This window comes from Eublepharis macularius, chromosome 2 (assembly GCF_028583425.1).
Source record: "Eublepharis macularius isolate TG4126 chromosome 2, MPM_Emac_v1.0, whole genome shotgun sequence".
NCBI classification, from domain to species: domain Eukaryota; kingdom Metazoa; phylum Chordata; class Lepidosauria; order Squamata; family Eublepharidae; genus Eublepharis; species Eublepharis macularius.
Window position 1 is genome coordinate 11,881,351 of NC_072791.1, and position 10,118 is coordinate 11,891,468.

Sequence of the window (10,118 nt, forward strand, 5' to 3'; positions counted from 1 at the left end):
AGCAGAAAGGATTGAAAGCCTCATCTAGTCCAACCTTATTTATTTGTTTATTCAATTTGTACTCCGCTCTTCCTGCAATCATGCTCAGAATAGATCACATCCATTTAAATAAACAAAATAATTAAAACTGATAGCATAAAAAGAGCAGTTGCAATTTCACAACGCACCCTCAGCAGCCCATAATGCACAATCCTGCATGTAATCATTTGGGCCCACAATGGCTGATGGCAAACAACAAATAAAGGAACAAAGCTTGCGGGAAATTCACAGTTAATCTCCCTCTACTCTCTTAGTGACCCCTGCTTTATATCCAGAGGAAAAGAAAAATCCCTCTAGGGTCTGTGGCCAATCTGGCCTGGAGGAAGATTCTTTCCTGACTCCTACAGTGGCTATCAGAATTCCTCTGGAAAAATAAGAAAGGAGCTCGAAGAAGCTTGAAGGTTAGATGAAAGGGCCCAGTATTTAAATTGCGAAATATAGAACATATATTACATACGTGCACACACACACACACACATATTTATTACAAAATGTTTTTTAAAAAGCTAACACAGGGCCAAATATAGCCTCAGTAGTAATCTCAAACAAAGACCTTATGCGCCCTTGACCAAATGTGTTTTGGCCATATGTCGTTCTTCAGGGGCCAAGTATTGTTCTTAACTCCAGATAACGCTATGTTTAGTCAATGTAGTATAAAATTGGAATTATGATGCAAAAAATGAGGAAAAATGAAAAAAAAGTTTCATTTTGACAGAATAATTATAATTGTTTAATTATGACATAAAATGATGACATGTTTTTCATATAAAAATTTATTCAAAATTACTTACATCTAATTAAAGGCAAAACTCAAGGCAGAAAAGTAATTTTAAAGCCTTGATTGAACTCAACTTCTGCCTCGTTAGGTGCACATATCTTAAGTGGTAATTCAATTGTGTACAAGAAAAAATATACAAGAAATGTCCTAATAACAAAATTTGTTATGTAAGGAGTATGTAAAAAAAAAAAGAACCCCAAACTACATGTATTAAATAAAATATAATAATACTACCAAATTAATAAAAATTACCTTCCTATTATGGTAAAAAAATTCAAATTTTAAATGCAGTCTGCAGTAATGTAGTAGTGTAAGTCCAGAGGGTAAAGTGTCACACTCCTTATATATCAGGCAAGTGCGTGATGCAATCAGATTGGGGGGGGGGGAATATATATTAGTAAAAAAATAACTACATACTAAAAAGGCAACCTAATATCAAACGCATAACCAATCCACTTCCTCCTTCAGGCCATATGGATATAGAGTGTTAAATCTAATAGGTCTCGGTCACTCTCAGACATTGCAAAAGATGTAAGCTAGGAGCTTGAATCTTTTCCAGCAGCCAGAAATACAGCTGTTTATCTGTATGTCCCAAGGTCTTGAAGTGTGGACCAAAGGGTGTTTTTCTTTTGTAATCTAATGTAGCATCTGTGTTCACAAACTTTCTTTACAGCTCTGGTGGTAAAGCCTACCTACATTTGATCACAAGGGCATTGGATTACGTACATAACTCACTGGAATTAAACAAATGATTTTATAGAATATCTCGGGGCTTTTTTTCTGGGAAAACAAGTAGTGGAACTCAGTGGGTTGCCCTCGGAGAAAATGGTCACATGGCTGGTGGCCCTGCCCCCTGATCTCCAGATAGAGGGGAGTTTAGATTGCCTTCTGTGCTGCTCGGCGGCGTGGAGGACAATCTAAACTCCCCTCTATCTGGAGATCAGGGGGCGGGGCCACCAGCCATGTGACCATTTTCAAGAGGTTCTGGAACTCCGTTCCACCGCGTTCTAGCTTTTAAAAAAGCCCTGAAATATCTGCTTCGTTTGGAAGACAATTATAGAGAAAGGTACTACAAAGACAAGAACAAAGTGAACAGCGTCCGCAAGGAAAATTCCCAACTGGTTTAGCTTTGCTGTCAATTCCAATCTTATCTCTGAAGGAAGATTTCAATCTACTTCTAACCAACATGTCCTTCCAATTTTTAGAGCACCTGTAAGTGAAAAGACGGGTAGAACGGCATCTCTGAATATTTGACAGAAGGTGCCAATGTTTATTAATGATGTTTTTAACCTGTGTGTATCTACCATCAAAAGTTAATGTCTGCACTGCCCTGTCTAATTCTAGGAGCCAATAGTGATGATCTAGGAGTATTTTTTGCTTTATCAAAACCCTGATCACCCACTTTAGAAGAATAACCCCGATCTACAAACTGTCTCATCAGCACTTGCAACAAAGTCTGTGAAATGATTGCAGTATCTTCCTATTCTAAACATTTGTGAACAGGGTAGATTTCCTTTTAGATGGGATGGATGGAAGCTGTCCCCTGCAAGGAAGAAATCTGCCTTGGTGTGTTCTCTCTATATATCCACCTTGATCGTATTTCCCACATCTAAAAAGCCAATAGCTATTTCTCCACATATAAAAAGTTATTTTTTTCTTGCCAAATATAATTTCAAACAATTGTATCATGAATGGTGTTAATGGATTGTCTGAACTGTGATAGCAGATGTTCTGAACCTTTCCAAATCATAAAAATATCATCTAAATACTCCTTATATAAAATGATGTTACTTCTACACATATTGCTTGCAAACAGATTAAATTTGTTTTCTAATATAGTCATGAATACATCAGCAAGTTCTGGGGCAATATGCACCCCATGGCAGTCCCTAATTTAGTATTATTTGTAAATTTAATGAGCATCCCCTCTGTTCTTTCATCCAAGTCCTTTAGAAAGACAGCCCAGAAAATCCACAACAATTATCGTTCTCTGGCTGTGAAAGCCTTTGACAATATATCATTTACAAACAGACTTTCAGTACGATTACCTAATCACAAATCTACTTAACAGCAGCAGCATCCAAAAGACATTTGTCAACAACTGCTGACAAGAAAGCCTTAATGAAATCAAGAGAAACTATGTCTTTTTTAGTATTACACACAAATACTTGAGGAGTTCACTTGATGTGCAGAAGTCCCTCCTTTGCATGTGTGTGGAGCCACCCCACTCATCTATTCAGAATCTCCATCTGAAGGGCCCTACGAGAGTCCTTCTTAGAAGGAGCGACTTCAGCCTTCAGCAGCTGGGAAGGAAGGAAAAGGGGACCCTTACCCAGAGAGGCCACATTTTGAAAATTCTCCTCCATGACTTCCTTGTGAAGGCTTCTTTTTTCCGCATCCAGTAGAGCCCACTCCTCCTCAGTGAAATGAACAGACACCTCCTCGAAGGTCACCGGACCCTGAAAAGGGGAAAAAAGAAACCCCTCCATCCTCTCAGATAATGGAACAAATCTTCCCTTTAGAAGCCCAAATGGCTGTAATTAGATGTTTGCTTCCGAGCCTCAAACTTCCATCAGACCTTTCCATTTTCCTTCTAGTGAACGGCATAGATAGCAACCAATATTTACAGACATCAGAGTAAGGCAACCGGAAAATATAAGTCACATGTACCATTCAAAGATATTAAAATGCATAGTGCTTATCGCTAAAGTATCCTGTATTTGTATAATAGCAATCTATAGCACTCTGAAGATGACACAAAAGTGCATGTAAATTGAAGAGAAGGGAAGAATTATTAGCTAAAGTTTGTAAGTGTCAGTGGTTCTTTTATGTGCAATTGTGAGAAAGGTTCAAATTGGATAAAAAAGACTGGGGATTTCAGCAAGAGGAGACAGATTTTGAAAAATAAGTATGTACAAATGATGATCATATAATTATGAGTATGTATAAACTGTTGTTGAAGCTTGATATGAAGGAAGAATCTGTCAAAGAGTGTATGACAAAATGGGCAAAGAATTTTGAGTATAACAGGCAAATGGCTCAGTGGGGAACTATGTGGGTCAAGGGCCTCCAATGTACTTTGTGTTCCACCCTCAAGGTGGGCAAGAGAGGAGAGGGTGGTGGGAAGCACTCGGGAGCATGAATTGCAGTTCCACACTTACCCATTCTGTCCACACGGAAGTTGCTTTATTTCTGTTGCTAAGAGCTGGCGAAGAATTTATTATTGGTTTCAAGGCCTCGTCTGGAAGGATCAAAAGATAATTGGAAGACAATTTGTAACGTTTCAGCCATTTAGCATTTCATTTCTTTGTGTGGGGAAAAAAAGAATCTCCCTCTCTGGGTTCATGGTCACAACTACCTTTGCATCCTTATTTCGGATGATATTTTGATTCCAGACATTTGTAAAATCCAGTCTTGGTAGAGTAATCATAGACAAATACAGGCTTGTTTCTCCAATGGTACAGAATTCACAGAAGGAATAAGGAAAAACTCAGAAATGCAGGGTAGAAGCAGCTCTAAGCATCGCAGCCAACATACCCAAGAATCTCTTTGCAAATGTGACAGACAGGTACATAGAGGAAAAGGCAGGCTTTTGGAGAAGTACCACTGGGAAAGTACTGCTACTGCTATTGGTGAAGTACCACTGCCCACTTCACTGGGAGGCACTTCTTCTGTCCATCTCCCGGTTCAGCTCATCCACCAGGGGGACCAAGACTGTTTCAGTCCCATGACAAAGCCTAAAACCAGGCTGGAAAGGATCTGAACAATTTGCCTCATCCGGGAAAGCTCGCAGTTCTCCATCCACGACCTGTTCAGTCACCATGATCAAGAATGGAAAGTTTCGGACCAGTTGATTAAGATATTCGGGGTCCTGTGTAGTTTTCTTTAGATGTGGGCGCAACACAGTCTGTTTTGAGGCTGGGGCAACCACCCCTTCCCTCAAAGAGGCAATTCACTCCCGCTCAGACCCAGTCAACCAGGCCCACCCTGGCAGATTCCATTAGCCCGGAAGGCAAGGCTGAAAAGCTGGTGGAAGGCCTCAAACCCCAAGGATCCTGTCCACATCCTCAGCCTGAATACACTAAAAAGCATCCCAGCCAACAAGATGGGTCTCCACCCGGCACCCTCTGACCCTGTCACTGCTAACACAGAGCTGACACAAGAGATTTTCTCTGCAACCTGCTGAGTAAAACGGTCACAGAGGGCCATTGAAGCCTCAAGTTCCTCCTGCAGGCCAGACCAGCCAGACAGGCCTCTGACCAGCCAGATCAGCTCCAGCGGACTCCACTGGGCAGAGTCAAGGACGGCTTAGAAGAGTTCTTTGCGGCCATCACTGTCACAGAGTAGGCTTTAAAGCGAACATTTGCTGTGTTTCTCATTCTTTCCTCTTCGGAGCCCCTCAGCAATCCCAGTGGCTGCCTGAGGGCACCTAGGAGCAGACGGGTCACATCCCCAGGACAATTCCTAATTCCTGAGTCAACCAGGATATTGATAGAAGCTCCAACCGTATCGGCAGGAAATTCCTCAAGTGCCATCTGAAAAATCTATCCGATCCCTTTAAATGATTTCCCAACCCTGCGTAGTCCCATAAGCTTAAATCCCAGCCAGTAGGGACCTGGCATTGACAATGCGACCATCTTCAGTCCCCCCACTTTCATAATACCTTCCTTCTGCCCAGAGTAAAAAACACCACATCAACAGTGTGTGCTGCGCAGGGTGTCGGGCCTGTTATTCTCTGAGACAGGCCCATGGTTGTCATGGAGGCCAGAAATCCTGAACTGCTCCCGAACAAGGCAGCCTCTGGAGGGGTGTTGAAGTCCCCCAGAATTGTTTTTATGACATAAGAGCTCATCAAGGCTTACTTTTTCTTCTTCTTATTCTTCTTCTCAACCCTGTATACTACCTTCCCAATTTTCCACATTAATTTACATTAATCCTCATTTTTTGCATTCTGAGGTAGCTTTTCTCTCTCACTGTTCTTCCAATTAATTTGCATTGATTTTAAATCTATTCTAGGTTTTTACTTCCCCCAATGGATATTTCTAAACTGAGAAGCTCAAGGGAGTGACTTTCCCACACTAGACTGAGGTCAGGAAAATAAAAGCAGCCCCCCCTACACTCAAAGAGGCCATCGAATGGGTATGAAAGACTTTATAGCTTACCCAGGAAAGCTGCTCTGAGGTAACACTCGAAGTTTTCTTGCACCTGAAACAGAAATGGGGATCCCAGAAAGGAGAAACTGTTGAGGAAAAGAGCAGGAAAATGCTAGGGGGGGGGGAGGGGCGGAGAAGGGGTTCTAAAAAAGTTTGATGTATGGATTTTGAGGATATCCTTGATCATATCCCATGCCCCACATGCTACCTTGATGAATTCCTCTTACCTGCTGATCTTGATTCTTGTCTGCATTGCTCAGGAGGAACCCTTCTGCCAGGGCCACCGCCTGGGAACTGGTCTCCGGTCCACATTCCCTGACCCAGCTCTCCATCTCTGGGGGCAGGATGGCCAGGAACTGGTCCAGGATCACTAAGTCCAGGATCTCCTTCTTGCTGTGCCTTTCTGGCTTCAGCCACTGGAGGCAAAGGCGGTGGAGTCGACTGCAGACCTTTCGGGGCCCTTCAGCTTCCTGGTAACGGAAGTGCCGGAATTTCTGGCGCTGTGCATCTGAAAGGGGAAAATTCTCTCCCAGGCTCTTCTGTATGGTTCCTCCCAACAGTTCCCTTGTGCTCCCAGCCTCAGTGGCATCAGGGCCTTTCCTTGCTTCTGGACTGACTGAGTGCAGCTCTCCCCTCATCCTCCTTTCCTCTCCAAATGGCCTTGACCTGAACGATCGCCTTTGTCCTCTGCCAGGTTCTTTTTTCAAGGCAAGTGTTGGATAAATGACCTCCTTCAAAGAGAAGACTGATCTGTTGCATGCACACACACACAAACAAGGAAACCTGCATCTAAAGAGGTGAACCATGACGGAAGAAAGCTCATGGAATTCCCTGGAATGAAGAGTGTTCTTTAAGCAAAGGTGGGATGGAGCTAGTGAAGAGGAACTTCCACAGAGCAAGCAGAAAGGTTCCTCTCTGCTTAATCTATGCATTTCTAAACTATAATGATTCCTGCAGCATTCACATGCCAGATCATATTACATGGGACACGGAGCAAGGTGCATATTTATAAAATGGTTGTGAAGTTTGAAAGAGTGAACCAGGAGCAGATGAGACAACCAAAGAAGATTTCAACAGCAGCTTGTCTTGTCCATGGAAGCTGCCAGTTCCATGGAGGAGGAAGAGGTGAAGAAGAGGACCCTAACTTGAATCTTGTAAGCTCTCATCAGTGGGCTTAGGCTGGAGTAACTCTGCTGAGAATTCCACTGTAAAAATCATAACAAGTTGGGAGAGCTTTATATGCCAAGTAAAAATGAGGTTTTTGAAGGGCACCTTTTAAAGTAAGGAGTTGATCTGTTAATACTATCTTGATAATATCTTGATAGGTTGCTTTTCGTCTAGAAAGCCGTATTTGTTGTGATCTATTATGCTCATAGATCCAGAAGAGTTAGCCATGTTAGTCTGTAGTAGCAAAATCAAAAAGAGTCTAGTAGCACCTTTTAAGACTAACCAACTTTATTGTAGCATAAGCTTCTGAGAATCACAGTTCTCTTCATCAGATGCATGGAGGGCAAGAAGAAACTGGTCAGATATAGAGGAGGAGAGGGCAGGGAGGAGTAGATGCAAACAGCTCCTTCCGATATGGAGAACAGTTTGGGTCTGTAAAGGAAATCAGTTACTTTTGATAATGAGATAACCATTCATAGTCCCTTTTCAGTCCCAGCCTGAGTCAAATTTACATATGAATTCCAATTGACAAACCAACCAACCTCTACGCAAAAGAATAAATGGACACAAATCTGACATTAAAAATGACAACATCCAGAAACCAATGGGAGAACACTTCAATCTACCAGGACATTCCATCAAAGACTTAAAGGTCACTGTAGTTCAACAGAAACCTTTCAAAAACAAAATACAACGGGAAGCTGCTGAATTGGAATTCATATGTAAATTTGACTCTGTCAAGCTGGGACTGAATAGGGACTATGAATGGTTATCTCATTATCAAAAGTAACTGATTTCCTTTACAAAAAAACCCTGTTCTCCATATCAGAAGGAGCTGTTTGCATCTAGTCCTCCCTCCCCTCTCCTCCTCTATATCTGACAATTTCTTCTGGCCCTCCATGCATCTGATGAAGAGAACAGTGATTCTCGAAAGCTTATGCTACAATAAAGTTGGTTAGTCTTAAAGGTGCTACTGGACTATTTTTGAATTTATTATGCTGGATTTTTAATTAATAACTGTTAATCTGTTATGTTTTCATTATAATGTACTTTTTTAAGCCCCCTCAGTCAGATCTCCGGAGGGGCAACATAAGAATTCTCTAAACAAACAAATATCATACAAGAAAGCAAAGCCGAGCAGAGATCTTGCAGACTCTGGTGGCTGATTTGAGAAACCCAACTCTGACCCGTGAATTCACTGGGCTTGTGGACTCATTAAGAATGGACCAGATTGTCTGAGGTGAAGAGGAAAACCCTCCAAAAATCCAAGTTTGGTATTCCAGAACACTAAGAAGAATTAGGAAGGCCACATGGGAACATGGAAGGAGCATCTTTCAGCAGCAGCATCTTTCGGGGGGGGGGGAATTACAGGACTTCATTTCTAACAATGTCCCACTGCAGCAGCTTCTCTTCTCTGAGGAGCACCTTCTGAAGGCGCCACGCTGAAAATGGGCCAAATCTACAGTTGCCCACTATTGCCCAAATTGCTAAGAAGACCCTGTAGTCTGCAAAGGCATCACCTAGCTGACACAGAATAAACACGTCACAGAGCAATGACAAGAATCCAAGACACAGATCCTCAAGCCTCCTGAAGATTGTTAGATGGGGTTCTCCAAAACTCATCATCATATCACTTAAGAAGTCCAGAGCCACGTGAGTTTGGGGGGCTCCATGTAAAAAATCTTATGATCCATGAGGATCTGTATTTTGGACCACATTTTTGCACCAATGCATGGCTGCCCTCCTTTTTATAACGGGAGTGCTTCTTGTTCCCGGATATCCCTGTACAGTCATAATATATTAGAGGTGGGGAGGGGGGGGTTAAAGATTTTTTCATCGCTTACATGTCCAGGCCAGAGTGTGTCTTCTCCGGATGTCTACAAATGATGAAAACGTGAATGCAAACCTGAATTATTCAGGAGGGCTTTCTTCTCAGGCAATATGACTGTGAAATAAAATGATTCAGTGAGATATGCTGCGGCAATAATGCTCCTATTGGATACTTGCTCTGCAGTGTTAATACATCTTGTCAATTTAGTTGGGTTTAGTTTCAGCATCGTTTCAGCTCTGTGTCAGGTTTCTGTTTGTTTTTCAAATTTCTATGGGTTTTTTTGTAAAATTTTCTAGCAATTGATCTTTAATCTGCCCTGAGACTCCTGGAGAAGGGCGGGCTATACATTACATACATCAAATAAAATAAAGAGATGCCAAAAGAGAGGCTATTTTGCCAGAGGTCGTAGACAGAAGCAGAATGCAGAGAAAACCCAGCAGGAGATGCATCCCTTATTGCAAAGCTCCACCGCACACACACCCAGGGAAGAGCTTACCGGGAGCAGGCAGGAAAGCCTTGGGGATCAATGGAGCCCTCTGGCTACGAATGCCAAAAGCAGGGAGGAATTATGCAAAGGAAATATTAGTCCATTCCTTACCTCTATTCAACAAGTCTTCCAGCGCTGCCTCCTTTCCCTTCCCCACTCAACACAGGAAGTGACTATGGCAAGTCAGCTGACTTTCTCTCTTGGCCTCTCTAGGAGCCGAGACTCCTTCCCTTTAACCCTAGGTTGACTCTTAAGAAAGCAAAAAGGATCCACTTCTGCCTTCGCCCTGACTGAAGGTGCATTTTGACATTGAAGCAATATAAAGGGGCAATCAATTGTTAGAACCACACAAACTTCTAGGGACAGGGTAAGAGTCGGAACAGGCCTTCAAAAACTAGTGGTACTGCAAGAAACAGTGGGATGAGTTAAAGGTGCTGGAGAACAATGTTTTAGAAATGAGAACATGGAAAGTTCATGCTTTTATTAACACTTTCTAAGCCAAAACGCTGCTAGAACAACACAAAACAGGCCGGAACAGGCATTGAAATGCTAGTACCCCAAAAAGCAGTAGGAACCATTAAAGACACTGCAGAACAAGATTTTAGAAATTACAGTACTGAACTTGCATGCTTTTATTAACCCTTTTCCAGTCGAAGTACTCCT

General features: G+C 42.3%; 1 pseudogene; it reads right to left on the bottom strand.

The window, feature by feature from the left end:
• Nucleotides 1–9,618, bottom strand: part of LOC129324296 (zinc finger protein 420-like) — a 36,932-nt pseudogene extending 27,314 nt beyond the window's left edge.
• Between the last annotated feature and the right edge of the window lie 500 nt (nucleotides 9,619–10,118).